General features: G+C 42.6%; 28 non-coding genes and 1 pseudogene across 28 annotated transcripts; all 29 read left to right on the plus strand.

Annotated features, from left to right (window-relative positions):
- Positions 1–74: 74 nt before the first annotated feature.
- Positions 75–192, plus strand: LOC113757233. Its single transcript, XR_003466225.1, has one exon. It is a non-coding gene; the product is annotated as a 5S ribosomal RNA (ribosomal RNA).
- A 413-nt stretch (positions 193–605) lies between these two features.
- Positions 606–723, plus strand: LOC113757239. The gene has a single exon (XR_003466231.1). It is a non-coding gene; the product is annotated as a 5S ribosomal RNA (ribosomal RNA).
- Positions 724–1,154: 431 nt separating this feature from the next.
- On the plus strand, positions 1,155–1,278 carry LOC113757240 (annotated as a pseudogene).
- A 414-nt stretch (positions 1,279–1,692) lies between these two features.
- LOC113757213 lies at positions 1,693–1,811 on the plus strand. Its single transcript, XR_003466206.1, has one exon. It is a non-coding gene; the product is annotated as a 5S ribosomal RNA (ribosomal RNA).
- Positions 1,812–2,226: 415 nt separating this feature from the next.
- LOC113757232 lies at positions 2,227–2,346 on the plus strand. Its single transcript, XR_003466224.1, has one exon. It is a non-coding gene; the product is annotated as a 5S ribosomal RNA (ribosomal RNA).
- A 417-nt stretch (positions 2,347–2,763) lies between these two features.
- LOC113757214 lies at positions 2,764–2,882 on the plus strand. Its single transcript, XR_003466207.1, has one exon. It is a non-coding gene; the product is annotated as a 5S ribosomal RNA (ribosomal RNA).
- A 411-nt stretch (positions 2,883–3,293) lies between these two features.
- On the plus strand, positions 3,294–3,412 carry LOC113757216. The gene has a single exon (XR_003466209.1). It is a non-coding gene; the product is annotated as a 5S ribosomal RNA (ribosomal RNA).
- A 414-nt stretch (positions 3,413–3,826) lies between these two features.
- LOC113757224 lies at positions 3,827–3,945 on the plus strand. Its single transcript, XR_003466216.1, has one exon. It is a non-coding gene; the product is annotated as a 5S ribosomal RNA (ribosomal RNA).
- Positions 3,946–4,360: 415 nt separating this feature from the next.
- On the plus strand, positions 4,361–4,479 carry LOC113757225. The gene has a single exon (XR_003466217.1). It is a non-coding gene; the product is annotated as a 5S ribosomal RNA (ribosomal RNA).
- A 415-nt stretch (positions 4,480–4,894) lies between these two features.
- LOC113757241 lies at positions 4,895–5,013 on the plus strand. Its single transcript, XR_003466232.1, has one exon. It is a non-coding gene; the product is annotated as a 5S ribosomal RNA (ribosomal RNA).
- A 411-nt stretch (positions 5,014–5,424) lies between these two features.
- LOC113757218 lies at positions 5,425–5,543 on the plus strand. Its single transcript, XR_003466210.1, has one exon. It is a non-coding gene; the product is annotated as a 5S ribosomal RNA (ribosomal RNA).
- Positions 5,544–5,958: 415 nt separating this feature from the next.
- LOC113757236 lies at positions 5,959–6,077 on the plus strand. The gene has a single exon (XR_003466228.1). It is a non-coding gene; the product is annotated as a 5S ribosomal RNA (ribosomal RNA).
- A 415-nt stretch (positions 6,078–6,492) lies between these two features.
- On the plus strand, positions 6,493–6,611 carry LOC113757219. Its single transcript, XR_003466211.1, has one exon. It is a non-coding gene; the product is annotated as a 5S ribosomal RNA (ribosomal RNA).
- Positions 6,612–7,023: 412 nt separating this feature from the next.
- On the plus strand, positions 7,024–7,142 carry LOC113757237. The gene has a single exon (XR_003466229.1). It is a non-coding gene; the product is annotated as a 5S ribosomal RNA (ribosomal RNA).
- A 414-nt stretch (positions 7,143–7,556) lies between these two features.
- Positions 7,557–7,675, plus strand: LOC113757220. Its single transcript, XR_003466212.1, has one exon. It is a non-coding gene; the product is annotated as a 5S ribosomal RNA (ribosomal RNA).
- Positions 7,676–8,089: 414 nt separating this feature from the next.
- LOC113757226 lies at positions 8,090–8,208 on the plus strand. Its single transcript, XR_003466218.1, has one exon. It is a non-coding gene; the product is annotated as a 5S ribosomal RNA (ribosomal RNA).
- A 416-nt stretch (positions 8,209–8,624) lies between these two features.
- LOC113757235 lies at positions 8,625–8,743 on the plus strand. The gene has a single exon (XR_003466227.1). It is a non-coding gene; the product is annotated as a 5S ribosomal RNA (ribosomal RNA).
- A 412-nt stretch (positions 8,744–9,155) lies between these two features.
- On the plus strand, positions 9,156–9,274 carry LOC113757234. The gene has a single exon (XR_003466226.1). It is a non-coding gene; the product is annotated as a 5S ribosomal RNA (ribosomal RNA).
- Positions 9,275–9,692: 418 nt separating this feature from the next.
- LOC113757227 lies at positions 9,693–9,811 on the plus strand. The gene has a single exon (XR_003466219.1). It is a non-coding gene; the product is annotated as a 5S ribosomal RNA (ribosomal RNA).
- A 415-nt stretch (positions 9,812–10,226) lies between these two features.
- Positions 10,227–10,345, plus strand: LOC113757222. The gene has a single exon (XR_003466214.1). It is a non-coding gene; the product is annotated as a 5S ribosomal RNA (ribosomal RNA).
- Positions 10,346–10,764: 419 nt separating this feature from the next.
- On the plus strand, positions 10,765–10,883 carry LOC113757231. Its single transcript, XR_003466223.1, has one exon. It is a non-coding gene; the product is annotated as a 5S ribosomal RNA (ribosomal RNA).
- A 411-nt stretch (positions 10,884–11,294) lies between these two features.
- On the plus strand, positions 11,295–11,413 carry LOC113757242. Its single transcript, XR_003466233.1, has one exon. It is a non-coding gene; the product is annotated as a 5S ribosomal RNA (ribosomal RNA).
- Positions 11,414–11,825: 412 nt separating this feature from the next.
- Positions 11,826–11,944, plus strand: LOC113757215. The gene has a single exon (XR_003466208.1). It is a non-coding gene; the product is annotated as a 5S ribosomal RNA (ribosomal RNA).
- A 419-nt stretch (positions 11,945–12,363) lies between these two features.
- LOC113757228 lies at positions 12,364–12,482 on the plus strand. The gene has a single exon (XR_003466220.1). It is a non-coding gene; the product is annotated as a 5S ribosomal RNA (ribosomal RNA).
- Positions 12,483–12,893: 411 nt separating this feature from the next.
- On the plus strand, positions 12,894–13,012 carry LOC113757221. The gene has a single exon (XR_003466213.1). It is a non-coding gene; the product is annotated as a 5S ribosomal RNA (ribosomal RNA).
- Positions 13,013–13,427: 415 nt separating this feature from the next.
- Positions 13,428–13,546, plus strand: LOC113757229. The gene has a single exon (XR_003466221.1). It is a non-coding gene; the product is annotated as a 5S ribosomal RNA (ribosomal RNA).
- A 415-nt stretch (positions 13,547–13,961) lies between these two features.
- On the plus strand, positions 13,962–14,080 carry LOC113757223. The gene has a single exon (XR_003466215.1). It is a non-coding gene; the product is annotated as a 5S ribosomal RNA (ribosomal RNA).
- A 414-nt stretch (positions 14,081–14,494) lies between these two features.
- LOC113757230 lies at positions 14,495–14,613 on the plus strand. The gene has a single exon (XR_003466222.1). It is a non-coding gene; the product is annotated as a 5S ribosomal RNA (ribosomal RNA).
- Positions 14,614–15,570: 957 nt separating this feature from the next.
- Positions 15,571–15,689, plus strand: LOC113757238. Its single transcript, XR_003466230.1, has one exon. It is a non-coding gene; the product is annotated as a 5S ribosomal RNA (ribosomal RNA).
- The last annotated feature ends 103 nt before the right edge of the window (positions 15,690–15,792 follow it).

Consider the following 15,792-nt stretch of genomic DNA (forward strand, 5'->3'; position numbering starts at 1 on the left):
AATTTCGGTCTAGAAAAGCCACACTGCTTTTCAGGACTGGGTTGTTTAAAGGAATAAAGCGAAAGGAAAATGGCGGGTGTGATCATACCAGCATTAATGCACCGGATCCCATCAGAACTCCGAAGTTAAGCGTGCTTAGGCGAGAGTAGTACTAGGATGGGTGACCCCTGGGAAGTCCTCGTGTTGCACCCCTCTTTTTTTTGTTTCGAAATCCAAATTTCCTATTCGTTCTTTATCCTGTAGTAATTTAGCTCCGTCGGAACGATTGCTTTATATTTTGCTTCTTGTCGAAGCATGAAGCGGGTCTGAAGGCGCGAGACAAATCAGGAACGGTATTGCTCGATCAAAGCCCGGATCGTCGCTCAAATTTGTCGGCGCAAATGTATCACCGCAAGCGTGAAGGATTGATTTCATGATAATTTAGAGTTGCGGGATGAGGGAAAAAAATAAGGTGCAAATCAATAACAAAAAAAATATAAAGTAAATAAATAAAAGGATAAGAGGAAAATGCTTGTATTGACGCTTAAAAAGAATTTCGGTCTAGAAAAGCCACACTGCTTTTCAGGAATGGGTAGTTTAAAGGAATAAAGCGAAAGGAAAATGGCGGGTGCGATCATACCAGCATTAATGCACCGGATCCCATCAGAACTCCGAAATTAAGCGTGCTTAGGCGAGAGTTAGTACTAGGATGGGTGACCCTGGGAAGTCCTCGTGTTGCACCCTCTTTTTTTTGTTTCGAAAATCCTAAATTTCCCTATTTCGTTTTTCTTTATCACTGTAGTAATTTAGCTCCCGGGAACGATTTGCTTTATATTTTGCTTCTTGTCGAAGCATGAAGGCGGGTCTGAAGGCGCGAGATCAAATCAAGGAAGCGGTATTAGCTCGATCAAGCCCGGATCCGTCGCTCAAATTTGTCGGCTGCAAATGTATCACCGCAAGCGTGAAGAATTGATTTCTTTGATAATTTAAGAGTTGCGGGATGAGGGAAAAAAGAATAGGGTGCAAATCAATAACAAAAAAGAAATATAAAGTAAATAAATAAAAGGATAAGAGGAAAATGCTTGAATTGACGGCTTAAAAATTAATTCGGTCTAGAAAGCCACACTGCTTGCAGGACGGGGTATTTTAAAAGAATTAAGCGAAAGGAACATGGCGGGTGCCGATCATACCAGGCACTAAATGCACGCGGATCCCATCATGAAACTCCGAAGTTAAGAGTGCTTGGCGAGAGTAGTACTAGAATGGGTGACCCCCTGGGAAGTCCTCGTGTTGCACCCTCTTTTTTTTGTTTCGAAATCCAAATTTCCTATTCGTTCTTTATCCTGTAGTAATTTAGCTCCGTCGGAACGATTGCTTTATATTTTGCTCCTTGTCGAAGCATGAAGGCGGGTCTGAAGGCGCGAGACAAATCAGGAACGGTATTGCTCGATCAAAGCCCGGATCGTCGCTCAAATTTGTCGGCGCAAATGTATCACCGCAAGCGTGAAGAATTGATTTCATGATAATTTAGAGTTGCGGGATGAGGGAAAAAAATAGGGTGCAAATCAATAACAAAAAGAAATATAAAGTAAATAAATAAAAGGATAAGAGGAAAATGCTTGAATTGACGCTTAAAATTAATTTCGGTCTAGAAAAGCCACACTGCTTCGCAGGACGGGGTATTTTAAAAGAATTAAGCGAAAGGAACATGGCGGGTGCGATCATACCAGCACTAATGCACCGGATCCCATCAGAACTCCGAAGTTAAGAGTGCTTGGGCGAGAGTAGTACTAGGATGGGTGACCCCCTGGGAAGTCCTCGTGTTGCACCCCTCTTTTTTTTGTTTCGAAATCCAAATTTCCTATTCGTTCTTTATCCTGTAGTAATTTAGCTCCGTCGGAACGATTGCTTTATATTTTGCTTCTTGTCGAAGCATGAAGGCGGGTCTGAAGGCGCGAGACAAATCAGGAACGGTATTACTCGACCAAAGCCCGGATCGTCGCTCAAATTTGTCGGCGCAAATGAATCACCGCAAGCGTGAAGAATTGATTTCATGATAATTTAGAGTTGCGGGATGAGGGAAAAAAATAGGGTGCAAATCAATAACAAAAAGAAATATAAAGTAAATAAATAAAAGGATAAGAGGAAAATGCTTGAATTGACGCTTAAAATTAATTTCGGTCTAGAAAAGCCACACTGCTTCGCAGGACGGGGTATTTTAAAAGAATTAAGCGAAAGGAACATGGCGGGTGCGATCATACCAGCACTAATGCACCGGATCCCATCAGAACTCCGAAGTTAAGCGTGCTTGGGCGAGAGTAGTACTAGGATGGGTGACCCCCTGGGAAGTCCTCTGTGTTGCACCGCCTCTCTTTTTTGTTTCGAAATCCAAATTTCCTATTCGTTCTTATCCTGTAGTAATTTAGCTCGTCGGAACGATTGCCTTTATATTTTGCTTCTTGTCGAAGCATGAAGGCGGGTCTGAAGGCGCGAGACAAATCAAGGAACGGTACGGCTCGATCAAAAGCCCGGATGTCGCTGCAATTTGTCGGCGCAAATGTTTATCACCGCAAGCGTGAAGGATTGATTTCATGATAATTTAGAAGTTGGGGATGAGGGAAAAAATAGGTTGCAAATCAATAACAAAAAAAAATATAAAGTAAATAAATAAAAGGATAAGAGGAAAATGCTTGAATTGAAGCTTAAAATGAATTTCGGTCTAAAAAAGCCACACTGTTTCGCAGCACGGGGTAGTTTAAAAGAATAAAGCGAAAGGAACATGGCGGGTGCGATCATACCAGCACTAATGCACCGGATCCCATCAGAACTCCGAAGTTAAGCGTGCTTGGGCGAGAGTAGTACTAGGATGGGTGACCCCATGGGAAGTCCTCGTGTTGCACTCTCATTTTTGTTTCGAAATCCAAATTTCCTATTCGTTCTTTATCCTGTAGTAATTTAGCTCCGTCGGAACGATTGCTTTATATTTTGCTTCTTGTCGAAGCATGAAGGCGGGTCTGAAGGCGCGAGACAAATCAGGAACGGTACGGTTCGATCAAAGCCCGGATCGTCGCTCAATTTTTTGGGCGCAAATGTATCACCGCAAGCGTGAAGGATTGATTTCATGATAATTTAGAGTTGCGGGATGAGGGAAAAAAATAAGGTGCATATCAATAACAAAAAAAATATAAAGTAAATAAATAAAAGGATAAGAGGAAAATGCATGAATCGAAGCTTAAAATGAATTTCGGTCTAGAAAAGCCACACTGTTTCGCAGCACGGGGTGGTTTAAAAGAATAAAGCGAATGGAACATGGCGGGTGCGATCATACCAGCACTAATGCACCGGATCCCATCAGAACTCCGAAGTTAAGCGTGTTTGGGCGAGAATAGTACTAGGATGGGTGACCCCCTGGGAAGTCCTCGTGTTGCACCCCTCTCTTTTTTGTTTCGAAATCCAAATTTCCTATTCGTTCTTTATCCTGTAGTAATTTAGCTCCGTCGGAACGATTGCTTTATATTTTGCTTCTTGTCGAAGCATGAAGGCGGGTCTGAAGGCGCGAGACAAATCAGGAACGGTACGGCTCGATCAAAGCCCGGATCGTCGCTCAAATTTGTCGGCGCAAATGTATCACCGCAAGCGTGAAGGATTGATTTCATGATAATTTAGAGTTGCGGGATGAGGGAAAAAAATAAGGTGCAAATCAATAACAAAAAAAATATAAAGTAAATAAATAAAAGGATAAGAGGAAAATGCTTGTATTGACGCTTAAAAAGAATTTCGGTCTAGAAAAGCCACACTGCTTTTCAGGACTGGGTAGTTTAAAGGAATAAAGCGAAAGGAAAATGGCGGGTGCGATCATACCAGCATTAATGCACCGGATCCCATCAGAACTCCGAAGTTAAGCGTGCTTAGGCGAGAGTAGTACTAGGATGGGTGACCCCCTGGGAAGTCCTCGTGTTGCACCCCTCTTTTTTTTGTTTCGAAATCCAAATTTCCTATTCGTTCTTTATCCTGTAGTAATTTAGCTCCGTCGGAACGATTGCTTTATATTTTGCTTCTTGTCGAAGCATGAAGGCGGGTCTGAAGGCGCGAGACAAATCAGGAACGGTATTGCTCGATCAAAGCCCGGATCGTCGCTCAAATTTGTCGGCGCAAATGTATCACCGCAAGCGTGAAGAATTGATTTCTTGATAATTTAGAGTTGCGGGATGAGGGAAAAAAATAGGGTGCAAATCAATAACAAAAAGAAATATAAAGTAAATAAATAAAAGGATAAGAGGAAAATGCTTGAATTGACGCTTAAAATTAATTTCGGTCTAGAAAAGCCACACTGCTTCGCAGGACGGGGTATTTTAAAAGAATTAAGCGAAAGGAACATGGCGGGTGCGATCATACCAGCACTAATGCACCGGATCCCATCAGAACTCCGAAGTTAAGAGTGCTTGGGCGAGAGTAGTACTAGGATGGGTGACCCCCTGGGAAGTCCTCGTGTTGCACCCCTCTTTTTTTTGTTTCGAAATCCAAATTTCCTATTCGTTCTTTATCCTGTAGTAATTTAGCTCCGTCGGAACGATTGCTTTATATTTTGCTTCTTGTCGAAGCATGAAGGCGGGTCTGAAGGCGCGAGACAAATCAGGAACGGTATTGCTCGACCAAAGCCCGGATCGTCGCTCAAATTTGTCGGCGCAAATGAATCACCGCAAGCGTGAAGAATTGATTTCATGATAATTTAGAGTTGCGGGATGAGGGAAAAAAATAGGGTGCAAATCAATAACAAAAAGAAATATAAAGTAAATAAATAAAAGGATAAGAGGAAAATGCTTGAATTGACGCTTAAAATTAATTTCGGTCTAGAAAAGCCACACTGCTTCGCAGGACGGGGTATTTTAAAAGAATAAAGCGAAAGGAACATGGCGGGTGCGATCATACCAGCACTAATGCACCGGATCCCATCAGAACTCCGAAGTTAAGCGTGCTTGGGCGAGAGTAGTACTAGGATGGGTGACCCCCTGGGAAGTCCTCGTGTTGCACTCTCATTTTTGTTTCGAAATCCAAATTTCCTATTCGTTCTTTATCCTGTAGTAATTTAGCTCCGTCGGAACGATTGCTTTATATTTTGCTTCTTGTCGAAGCATGAAGGCGGGTCTGAAGGCGCGAGACAAATCAGGAACGGTACGGTTCGATCAAAGCCCGGATCGTCGCTCAAATTTTTGGGCGCAAATGTATCACCGCAAGCGTGAAGGATTGATTTCATGATAATTTAGAGTTGCGGGATGAGGGAAAAAAATAAGGTGCATATCAATAACAAAAAAAATATAAAGTAAATAAATAAAAGGATAAGAGGAAAATGCATGAATCGAAGCTTAAAATGAATTTCGGTCCAGAAAAGCCACACTGTTTCGCAGCACGGGGTGGTTTAAAAGAATAAAGCGAATGGAACATGGCGGGTGCGATCATACCAGCACTAATGCACCGGATCCCATCAGAACTCCGAAGTTAAGCGTGTTTGGGCGAGAATAGTACTAGGATGGGTGACCCCCTGGGAAGTCCTCGTGTTGCACCCCTCTCTTTTTTGTTTCGAAATCCAAATTTCCTATTCGTTCTTTATCCTGTAGTAATTTAGCTCCGTCGGAACGATTGCTTTATATTTTGCTTCTTGTCGAAGCATGAAGGCGGGTCTGAAGGCGCGAGACAAATCAGGAACGGTACGGCTCGATCAAAGCCCGGATCGTCGCTCAAATTTGTCGGCGCAAATGTATCACCGCAAGCGTGAAGGATTGATTTCATGATAATTTAGAGTTGCGGGATGAGGGAAAAAAATAAGGTGCAAATCAATAACAAAAAAAATATAAAGTAAATAAATAAAAGGATAAGAGGAAAATGCATTGAATTGACGCTTAAAATGAATTTCGGTCTAGAAAAGCCACACTGTTTCGCAGCACGGGGTGGTTTAAAAGAATAAAGCGAAAGGAACATGGCGGGTGCGATCATACCAGCACTAATGCACCGGATCCCATCAGAACTCCGAAGTTAAGCGTGCTTGGGCGAGAGTAGTACTAGGATGGGTGACCCCCTGGGAAGTCCTCGTGTTGCACCCCTCTCTTTTTTGTTTCGAAATCCAAATTTCCTATTCGTTCTTTATCCTGTAGTAATTTAGCTCCGTCGGAACGATTGCTTTATATTTTGCTTCTTGTCGAAGCATGAAGGCGGGTCTGAAGGCGCGAGACAAATCAGGAACGGTACGGCTCGATCAAAGCCCGGATCGTCGCTCAAATTTGTCGGGCGCAAATGTATCACCGCAAGCGTGAAGGATTGATTTCATGATAATTTAGAGTTGCGGGATGAGGGAAAAAAATAAGGTGCATATCAATAACAAAAAAAATATAAAGTAAATAAATAAAAGGATAAGAGGAAAATGCATGAATCGAAGCTTAAAATGAATTTCGGTCTAGAAAAGCCACACTGTTTCGCAGCACGGGGTGGTTTAAAAGAATAAAGCGAAAGGAACATGGCGGGTGCGATCATACCAGCACTAATGCACCGGATCCCATCAGAACTCCGAAGTTAAGCGTGTTTGGGCGAGAATAGTACTAGGATGGGTGACCCCCTGGGAAGTCCTCGTGTTGCACCCCTCTCTTTTTTGTTTCGAAATCCAAATTTCCTATTCGTTCTTTATCCTGTAGTAATTTAGCTCCGTCGGAACGATTGCTTTATATTTTGCTTCTTGTCGAAGCATGAAGGCGGGTCTGAAGGCGCGAGACAAATCAGGAACGGTACGGCTCGATCAAAGCCCGGATCGTCGCTCAAATTTGTGGGCGCAAATGTATCACCGCAAGCGTGAAGGATTGATTTCATGATAATTTAGAGTTGCGGGATGAGGGAAAAAAATAGGGTGCAAATCAATAACAAAAAAAATATAAAGTAAATAAATAAAAGGATAAGAGGAAAATGCTTGAATTGAAGCTTAAAATGAATTTCGGTCTAGAAAAGCACACTGCTTTTCAGGACTGGGTAGTTTAAAGAATAAAGCGAAAGGAAAATGGCGGGTGCGATCATACCAGCATTAATGCACCGGATCCCATCAGAACTCCGAAATTAAGCGTGCTTGGGCGAGAGTAGTACTAGGATGGGTGACCCCCTGGAAAGTCCTCGAGTTGCACCCCTCTCTTTTTTGTTTCGAAATCGAAATTTCCTATTCGTTCTTTATCCTGTAGTAATTTAGCTCCGTCGGAACGATTGCTTTATATTTTGCTTCTTGTCGAAGCATGAAGGCGGGTCTGAAGGCGCGAGACAAATCAGGAACGGTACGGTTCGATCAAAGCCCGGATCGTCGCTCAAATTTGTGGGCGCAAATGTATCACCGCAAGCGTGAAGGATTGATTTCATGATAATTTAGAGTTGCGGGATGAGGGAAAAAAATAAGGTGCATATCAATAACAAAAAAAATATAAAGTAAATAAATAAAAGGATAAGAGGAAAATGCTTGAATCGAAGCTTAAAATGAATTTCGGTCTAGAAAAGCCACACTGTTTCGCAGCACGGGGTGGTTTAAAAGAATAAAGCGAAAGGAACATGGCGGGTGCGATCATACCAGCACTAATGCACCGGATCCCATCAGAACTCCGAAGTTAAGCGTGTTTGGGCGAGAATAGTACTAGGATGGGTGACCCCCTGGGAAGTCCTCGTGTTGCACCCCTCTCTTTTTTGTTTCGAAATCCAAATTTCCTATTCGTTCTTTATCCTGTAGTAATTTAGCTCCGTCGGAACGATTGCTTTATATTTTGCTTCTTGTCGAAGCATGAAGGCGGGTCTGAAGGCGCGAGACAAATCAGGAACGGTACGGCTCGATCAAAGCCCGGATCGTCGCTCAAATTTGTCGGCGCAAATGTATCACCGCAAGCGTGAAGGATTGATTTCATGATAATTTAGAGTTGCGGGATGAGGGAAAAAAATAAGGTGCAAATCAATAACAAAAAAAATATAAAGTAAATAAATAAAAGGATAAGAGGAAAATGCTTGTATTGACGCTTAAAAAGAATTTCGGTCTAGAAAAGTCACACTGCTTTTCAGGACTGGGTAGTTTAAAGGAATAAAGCGAAAGGAAAATGGCGGGTGCGATCATACCAGCATTAATGCACCGGATCCCATCAGAACTCCGAAGTTAAGCGTGCTTAGGCGAGAGTAGTACTAGGATGGGTGACCCCCTGGGAAGTCCTCGTGTTGCACCCCTCTTTTTTTTGTTTCGAAATCCAAATTTCCTATTCGTTCTTTATCCTGTAGTAATTTAGCTCCGTCGGAACGATTGCTTTATATTTTGCTTCTTATCGAAGCATGAAGGCGGGTCTGAAGGCGCGAGACAAATCAGGAACGGTACGGCTCGATCAAGCCCGGATCGTCGCTGCAGATTTTGGGCGCAAAATGTATCACCGCAAGCGTGTAAGGATTGATTTCATGATAATTTAGAGTTGCGGGATGAGGAAAAAAAACAGGGTGCAAATCAATAACAAAAAAAAATATAAAGTAAATAAATAAAAGGATAAGAGGAAAATGCTTGAATTGACGCTTAAAATGAATTTCGGTCTAGAAAACCCACACTGCTTCGCAGGACGGGGTAGTTTAAAAGAATAAAGCGAAAGGAACATGGCGGGTGCGATCATACCAGCACTAATGCACCGGATCCCATCAGAACTCCGAAGCTAAGCGTGCTTGGGCGAGAGTAGCACTAGGATGGGTGACCCCCTGGGAAGTCCTCGTGTTGCCACCCCTCTCTTTTTTGTTTGAAATCCAAAATTTCCTATCGTTCTTATCCTGAGTAATTTAGCTCGTCGGAACGATTGCTTATTTTTGCTTCTTGTCGAAGCATGAAGGCGGGTCTGAGGCGCGAGACAAAGTCAGGAAACGGTACGGCTCCGATCAAAGCCCGATCGTCGCTCAAATTTGTGGGCGCAATGTATCACGCAACAGCCGTGAAGGATTGATTTCATGATAATTTAGAGTGGCGGGATGAGGGAAAAAAATAGGGTGCAAATCAATAACAAAAAGAAATATAAAGTAAATAAATAAAAGGATAAGAGGAAAATGCTTGAATTGAAGCTTAAAATGAATTTCGGTCTAGAAAAGACACACTGTTTCGCAGCACGGGGTGGTTTAAAAGAATAAAGCGAAAGGAACATGGCGGGTGCGATCATACCAGCACTAATGCATCGGATCCCATCAGAACTCCGAAGTTAAGCGTGCTTGGGCGAGAGTAGTACTAGGATGGGTGACCCCCTGCAAAGTCCTCGAGTTGCACCCCTCTCTTTTTTGTTTCGAAATCGAAATTTCCTATTCGTTCTTTATCCTGTAGTAATTTAGCTCCGTCGGAACGATGCTTTATATTTGCTTCTTGTGAAGCATAAGGCGGGTCTGAAGGCGCGAATGACAAATGCAGGAACCCGGATACGTTCGATTCAAAGCCCCGGATCGTCGCTCAAATTTGTGGGCGCAAATGTATCACCGCAAGCGTGAAGGATTGATTTCATGATAATTTAGAGTTGCGCGATGAGAGAAAAAAATAAGGGGCATATCAATAACAAAAAGAAATATAAAGTAAATAATTAAAAGGATAAGAGGAAAATGCTTGAATCGAAGCTTAAAATGAGTTTCGGTCTAGAAAAGCCACACTGTTTCGCAGCACGGGGTGGTTTAAAAGAATAAAGCGAAAGGAACATGGCGGGTGCGATCATACCAGCACTAGTGCACCGGATCCCATCAGAACTCCGAAGTTAAGCGTGTTTGGGCGAGAATAGTACTAGGATGGGTGACCCCCTGGGAAGTCCTCGTGTTGCACCCCTCTCATTTTTGTTCGGAAATCCAAATTTCCTATTCGTTCTTTATCCTGTAGTAATTTAGCTCCGTCGGAACGATTGCTTTATATTTTGCTTCTTGTCGAAGCATGAAAGCGGGTCTGAAGGCGCGAGACAAATCAGGAACGGTACGGCTCGATCAAAGCCCGGATCGTCGATCAAATTTGTCGGCGCAAATGTATCACCGCAAGCGTGAAGGATTGATTTCATGATAATTTAGAGTTGCGGGATGAGGGAAAAAAATAGGTTGCAAATCAATAACAAAAAAAAATATAAAGTAAATAAATAAAAGGATAAGAGGAAAATGCTTGAATTGAAGCTTAAAATGAATTTCGGTCTAAAAAAGCCACACTGTTTCGCAGCACGGGGTAGTTTAAAAGAATAAAGCGAAAGGAACATGGCGGGTGCGATCATACCAGCACTAGTGCACCGGATCCCATCAGAACTCCGAAGTTAAGCGTGCTTGGGCGAGAGTTGTACTAGGATGGGTGACCCCCTGGGAAGTCCTCGTGTTGCACCCCTCTTTTTTTTTTTCGAAATCCAAATTTTCCTATTCGTTCTTGATCCTGTAGTAATTTAGCTCCGTCGGAACGATTGCTTTATAGATTTTGCTTCTTGTCGATAGCTGAAGGCGGGTCTGAAGGCGCGAGACAAATCAGGAACGGTATTGCTCGATCAAAGTCCGGATCGGTCGCTCAAATTTGTCGACGCAAATGTATCACCGCAAGCTGTGAGAGAATTGATTTCATGATAATTTAGAGTTGCGGGATGAGGGAAAAAATAGGTGCAAATCAATAACAAAAAGAAATATAAGTAATAGAAATAAAAGTATACAGAGGAAAATGCTTGAATTGACGCTTAAAATTAATTATGGTCTAGAAAAGCCACACTGCTTCGCAGGACGGGGGATTTTAAAAGAATAAAGCGAAAGGAACATGGCGGTTGCGAACACACCAGCACTAATGCACCGGATCCCATCAGAACTCCGAAGTTAAGCGTGCTTGGGCGAGAGTAGTACTAGGATGGGTGACCCCCTGGGAAGTCCTCGTGTTGCACTCTCATTTTTGTTTCGAAATCCAAATTTCCTATTCGTTCTTTATCCTGTAGTAATTTTGCTCCGTCGGAACGATTACTTTATATTTTGCTTCTTGTCGAAGCATGAAGGCGGGTCTGAAGGCGCGAGACAAATCAGGAACGGTACGGTTCGATCAAAGCCCGGATCGTCGCTCAAATTTTTGGGCGCAAATGTATCACCGCAAGCGTGAAGGATTGATTTCATGATAATTTAGAGTTGCGGGATGAGGGAAAAAAATAAGGTGCATATCAATAACAAAAAAAATACAAAGTAAATAAATAAAAGGATAAGAGGAAAATGCATGAATCGAAGCTTAAAATGAATTTCGGTCTAGAAAAGCCACACTGTTTCGCAGCACGGGGTGGTTTAAAAGAATAAAGCGAATGGAACATGGCGGGTGCAATCATACCAGCACTAATGCACCGGATCCCATCAGAACTCCGAAGTTAAGCGTGCTTGGGCGAGAGTAGTACTAGGATGGGTGACCCCCTGGGAAGTCCTCGTGTTGCACTCTCATTTTTGTTTCGAAATCCAAATTTCCTATTCGTTCTTTATCCTGTAGTAATTTAGCTCCGTCGGAACGATTGCTTTATATTTTGCTCCTTGTCGAAGCATGAAGGCGGGTCTGAAGGCGCGAGACAAATCAGGAAAGGTATTGCTCGATCAAAGCCCGGATCGTCGCTCAAATTTGTCGGCGCAAATGTATCACCGCAAACGTGAAGAATTGATTTCATGATAATTTAGAGTTGCGGGATGAGGGAAAAAAATAGGGTGCAAATCAATAACAAAAAGAAATATAAAGTAAATAAATAAAAGGATAAGAGGAAAATGCTTGAATTGACGCTTAAAATTAATTTCGGTCTAGAAAAGCCACACTGCTTCGCAGGACGGGGTATTTTAAAAGAATAAAGCGAAAGGAACATGGCGGGTGCGATCATACCAGCACTAATGCACCGGATCTCATCAGAACTCCGAAGTTAAGCGTGCTTGGGCGAGAGTAGTACTAGGATGGGTGACCCCCTGGGAAGTCCTCGTGTTGCACTCTCATTTTTGTTTCGAAATCCAAATTTCCTATTCGTTCTTTATCCTGTAGTAATTTTGCTCCGTCGGAACGATTACTTTATATTTTGCTTCTTGTCGAAGCATGAAGGCGGGTCTGAAGGCGCGAGACAAATCAGGAACGGTATTTGCTCGATCAAAGCCCGGGCATCGTCGCTCAAATTTGTCGGCTCAAATGTATCACCGCAACGTGGAAGAATTGATTCATGATAATTTAGAGTTGCGGCATTGAAGGGAAAAAAAGAATAGGTGCAAATCAAATAACAAAAAGAAATATAAAGCTAAATAATAAAAAGGATAGAGGAAAATGCTTGAATTGACGCTTAAAATTAATTTCGGTCTAGAAAAGCCACACTGCTTCGCAGGACGGGGTATTTTAAAAGAATTAAGCGAAAGGAACAATGCGGGTGCGATCATACCAGCACTAATGCACCGGATCCCATCAGAACTCCGAAGTTAAGAGTGCTTGGGCGAGAGTAGTACTAGGATGGGTGACACCCTGGGAAGTCCTCGTGTTGCACTCTCATTTTTGTTTCGAAATCCAAATTTCCTATTCGTTCTTTATCCTGTAGTAATTTAGCTCCGTCGGAACGATTGCTTTATATTTTGCTTCTTGTCGAAGCATGAAGGCGGGTCTGAAGGCGCGAGACAAATCAGGAACGGTACGGTTCGATCAAAGCCCGGATCGTCGCTCAAATTTGTGGGCGCAAATGTATCACCGCAAGCGTGAAGGATTGATTTCATGATAATTTAGAGTTGCGGAATGAGGGAAAAAAATAAGGTGCATATCAATAACAAAAAAAATGTAAATTAAATAAATAAAAGGATAAGAGGAAAATGCTTGAATCGAAGCTTAAAATGAATTTCGGTCTAGAAAAGCCACACTGTTTCGCAGCACGGGGTGGTTTAAAAGAATAAAGCGAAAGGAAAATGGCGGGTGCGATCATACCAGCACTAATGCACCGGATCCCATCAGAACTCCGAAGTTAAGCGTGTTTGGGCGAGAATAGTACTAGGATGGGTGACCCCCTGGGAAGTCCTCGTGTTGCACCCCTCTCTTTTTTGTTTCGAAATCCAAATTTCCTATTCGTTTTTTGTCCTGTAGTAATTTAGCTCCGTCGGAACGATTGCTTTATATTTTGCTTCTTGTCGAAGCATGAAGGCGGGTATGAAGGCGCGAGACAAATCAGTAACGGTACGGCTCGATCAAAGCCCGGATCGTCGCTCAAATTTGTGGGCGCAAATTTATCACCGCAAGCGTGAAGGATTGATTTCATGATAATTTAGAGTTGCGGGATGAGGGAAAAAAACAGGGTGCAAATCAAGAACAAAAAAAAACATAAAGTAAATAAATAAAAGGATAAGAGAAAAATGCTTGAATTGACGTTTAAAATGAATTTCGGTCTAGAAAAGCCACACTGCTTCGCAGGACTGGGTAGTTTAAAGGAATAAAGCGAAAGGAAAATGGCGGGTGCGATCATACCAGCATTAATGCACCGGATCCCATCAGAACTCCGAAGTTAAGCGTGCTTAGGCGAGAGTAGTACTAGAATGGGTGACCCCCTGGGAAGTCCTCGTGTTGCACCCCTCTTTTTTTTGTTTCGAAATCCAAATTTCCTATTCGTTCTTTATCCTGTAGTAATTTAGCTCCGTCGGAACGATTGCTTTATATTTTGCTTCTTGTCGAAGCATGAAGGCGGGTCTGAAGGCGCGAGACAAATCAGGAACGGTATTGCTCGATCAAAGCCCGGATCGTCGCTCAAATTTGTCGGCGCAAATGTATCACCGCAAGCGTGAAGAATTGATTTCATTGATAATTAGAGTTGCGGGATGAGGGAAAAAAATAGGGTGCAAATCAATAACAAAAAGAAATATAAAGTAAATAAATAAAAGGATAAGAGGAAAATGCTTGAATTGACGCTTAAAATTAATTCGGTTCTAGAAAAGCCACACTGCTTCGCAGGACGGGGTATTTTAAAAGAATAAAGCGAAAGGAACATGGCGGGTGCGATCATACCAGCACTAATGCACCGGATCCCATCAGAACTCCGAAGTTAAGCGTGCTTAGGCGAGAGTAGTACTAGAATGGGTGACCCCCTGGGAAGTCCTCGTGTTGCACCCCTCTTTTTTTTGTTTCGAAATCCAAATTTCCTATTCGTTCTTTATCCTGTAGTAATTTAGCTCCGTCGGAACGATTGCTTTATATTTTGCTTCTTGTCGAAGCATGAAGGCGGGTCTGAAGGCGCGAGACAAATCAGGAACGGTATTGCTCGATCAATGCCCGGATCGTCGCTCAAATTTGTCGGCGCAAATGTATCACCGCAAGCGTGAAGGATTGATTTCATGAAAATTTAGAGTTGCGGGATGAGGGAAAAAAATAGGGTGCAAATCAATAACAAAAAAAAATATAAAGTAAATAAATAAAAGGATAAGAGGAAATGCTTGTATTGAAGCTTAAAATGAATTTCGATCTAGAAAAGCCACACTGTTTCGCAGCACGGGGTGGTTCAAAAGAATAAAGCGAAAGGAACATGGCGGGTGCGATCATACTAGCACTAATGCACCGGATCCCATCAGAACTCCGAAGTTAAGCGTGCTTGGGCGAGAGTAGTACTAGGATGGGTGACCCCCTGGGAAGTCCTCGAGTTGCAACCCTCTCTTTTTTGTTTCGAAATCCAAATTTCCTATTCGTTCTTTATCCTGTAGTAATTTAGCTCCGTCGGAACGATTGCTTTATATTTTGCTTCTTGTCGAAGCATGAAGGCGGGTCTGAAGGCGCGAGACAAATCAGGAACGGTATTGCTTGATCAAAGCCCGGATCGTTGCTCAAATTTGTCGGCGCAAATGTATCACCGCAAGCGTGAAGGATTGATTTCATGATAATTTAGAGTTGCGGGATGAGGGAAAAAAATAAGGTGCAAATCAATAACAAAAAAAATATAAAGTAAATAAATAAAAGGATAAGAGGAAAATGCTTGAATTGACGCTTAAAATGATTTCGTCTAGAAAGGCTCCCACACTGCTTCGGCAGGACTGGGTAGTTAAAGGAATAAAGCGAAAGGAAAATGGCGGGTGCGATCATACCAGCATTTAATCACCCGGATTCCCATTTCAGAACTCCAAGTTAAGCCCTGCTTACGGCGAGAGTTAGTACTAGAAATTACCTGACCCCTGGAAGTCCTCGTGCTTGCACCCCTCTTTTTTTTGTTTCGAAGATCCAAATTTCCTATTCGTTCTTTATCCTGTGGTAATTTAGCTCCGTCAGAACGATTGCTTTATATTTTGCTTCTTGTCGAAGCATGAAGGCGGGTCTAAAGGCGCGAGACAAATCAGGAACGGTATTGCTCGATCAAAGCCCGGATCGTCGCTCAAATTTGTCGGCGCAAATATATCACCGCAAGCGTGAAGGATTGATTTCATGAAAATTTAGAGTTGCGGAATGAGGGAAAAAAATAGGGTGCAAATCAATAACAAAAAAAAATATAAAGTAAATAAGTAAAAGGATAAGAGGAAAATGCTTGAATTGAAGCTTAAAATGAATTTCGGTCTAGAAAAGCCACACTGTTTCGCAGCACGGGGTGGTTTAAAAGAATAAAGCGAAAGGAACATGGCGGGGGCGATCATACCAGCACTAATGCACCGGATCCCATCAGAACTCCGAAGTTAAGCGTGCTTGGGCGAGACTAGTACTAGGATGCGTGACCCCCTGGGAAGTCCTCGAGTTGCACCCCTCTCTTTTTTGTTTCGAAATCGAAATTTCCTATTCGTTCTTTATCCTGTAGGTAATTTAGCTCCGTCGCGAACGATTGCTTTATATTTCTGCTTCTTCGTCAA

The sequence above is a fragment of the Coffea eugenioides genome, unplaced genomic scaffold (assembly GCF_003713205.1).
Source record: "Coffea eugenioides isolate CCC68of unplaced genomic scaffold, Ceug_1.0 ScVebR1_2849;HRSCAF=3953, whole genome shotgun sequence".
NCBI classification, from domain to species: Eukaryota; Viridiplantae; Streptophyta; class Magnoliopsida; order Gentianales; family Rubiaceae; genus Coffea; species Coffea eugenioides.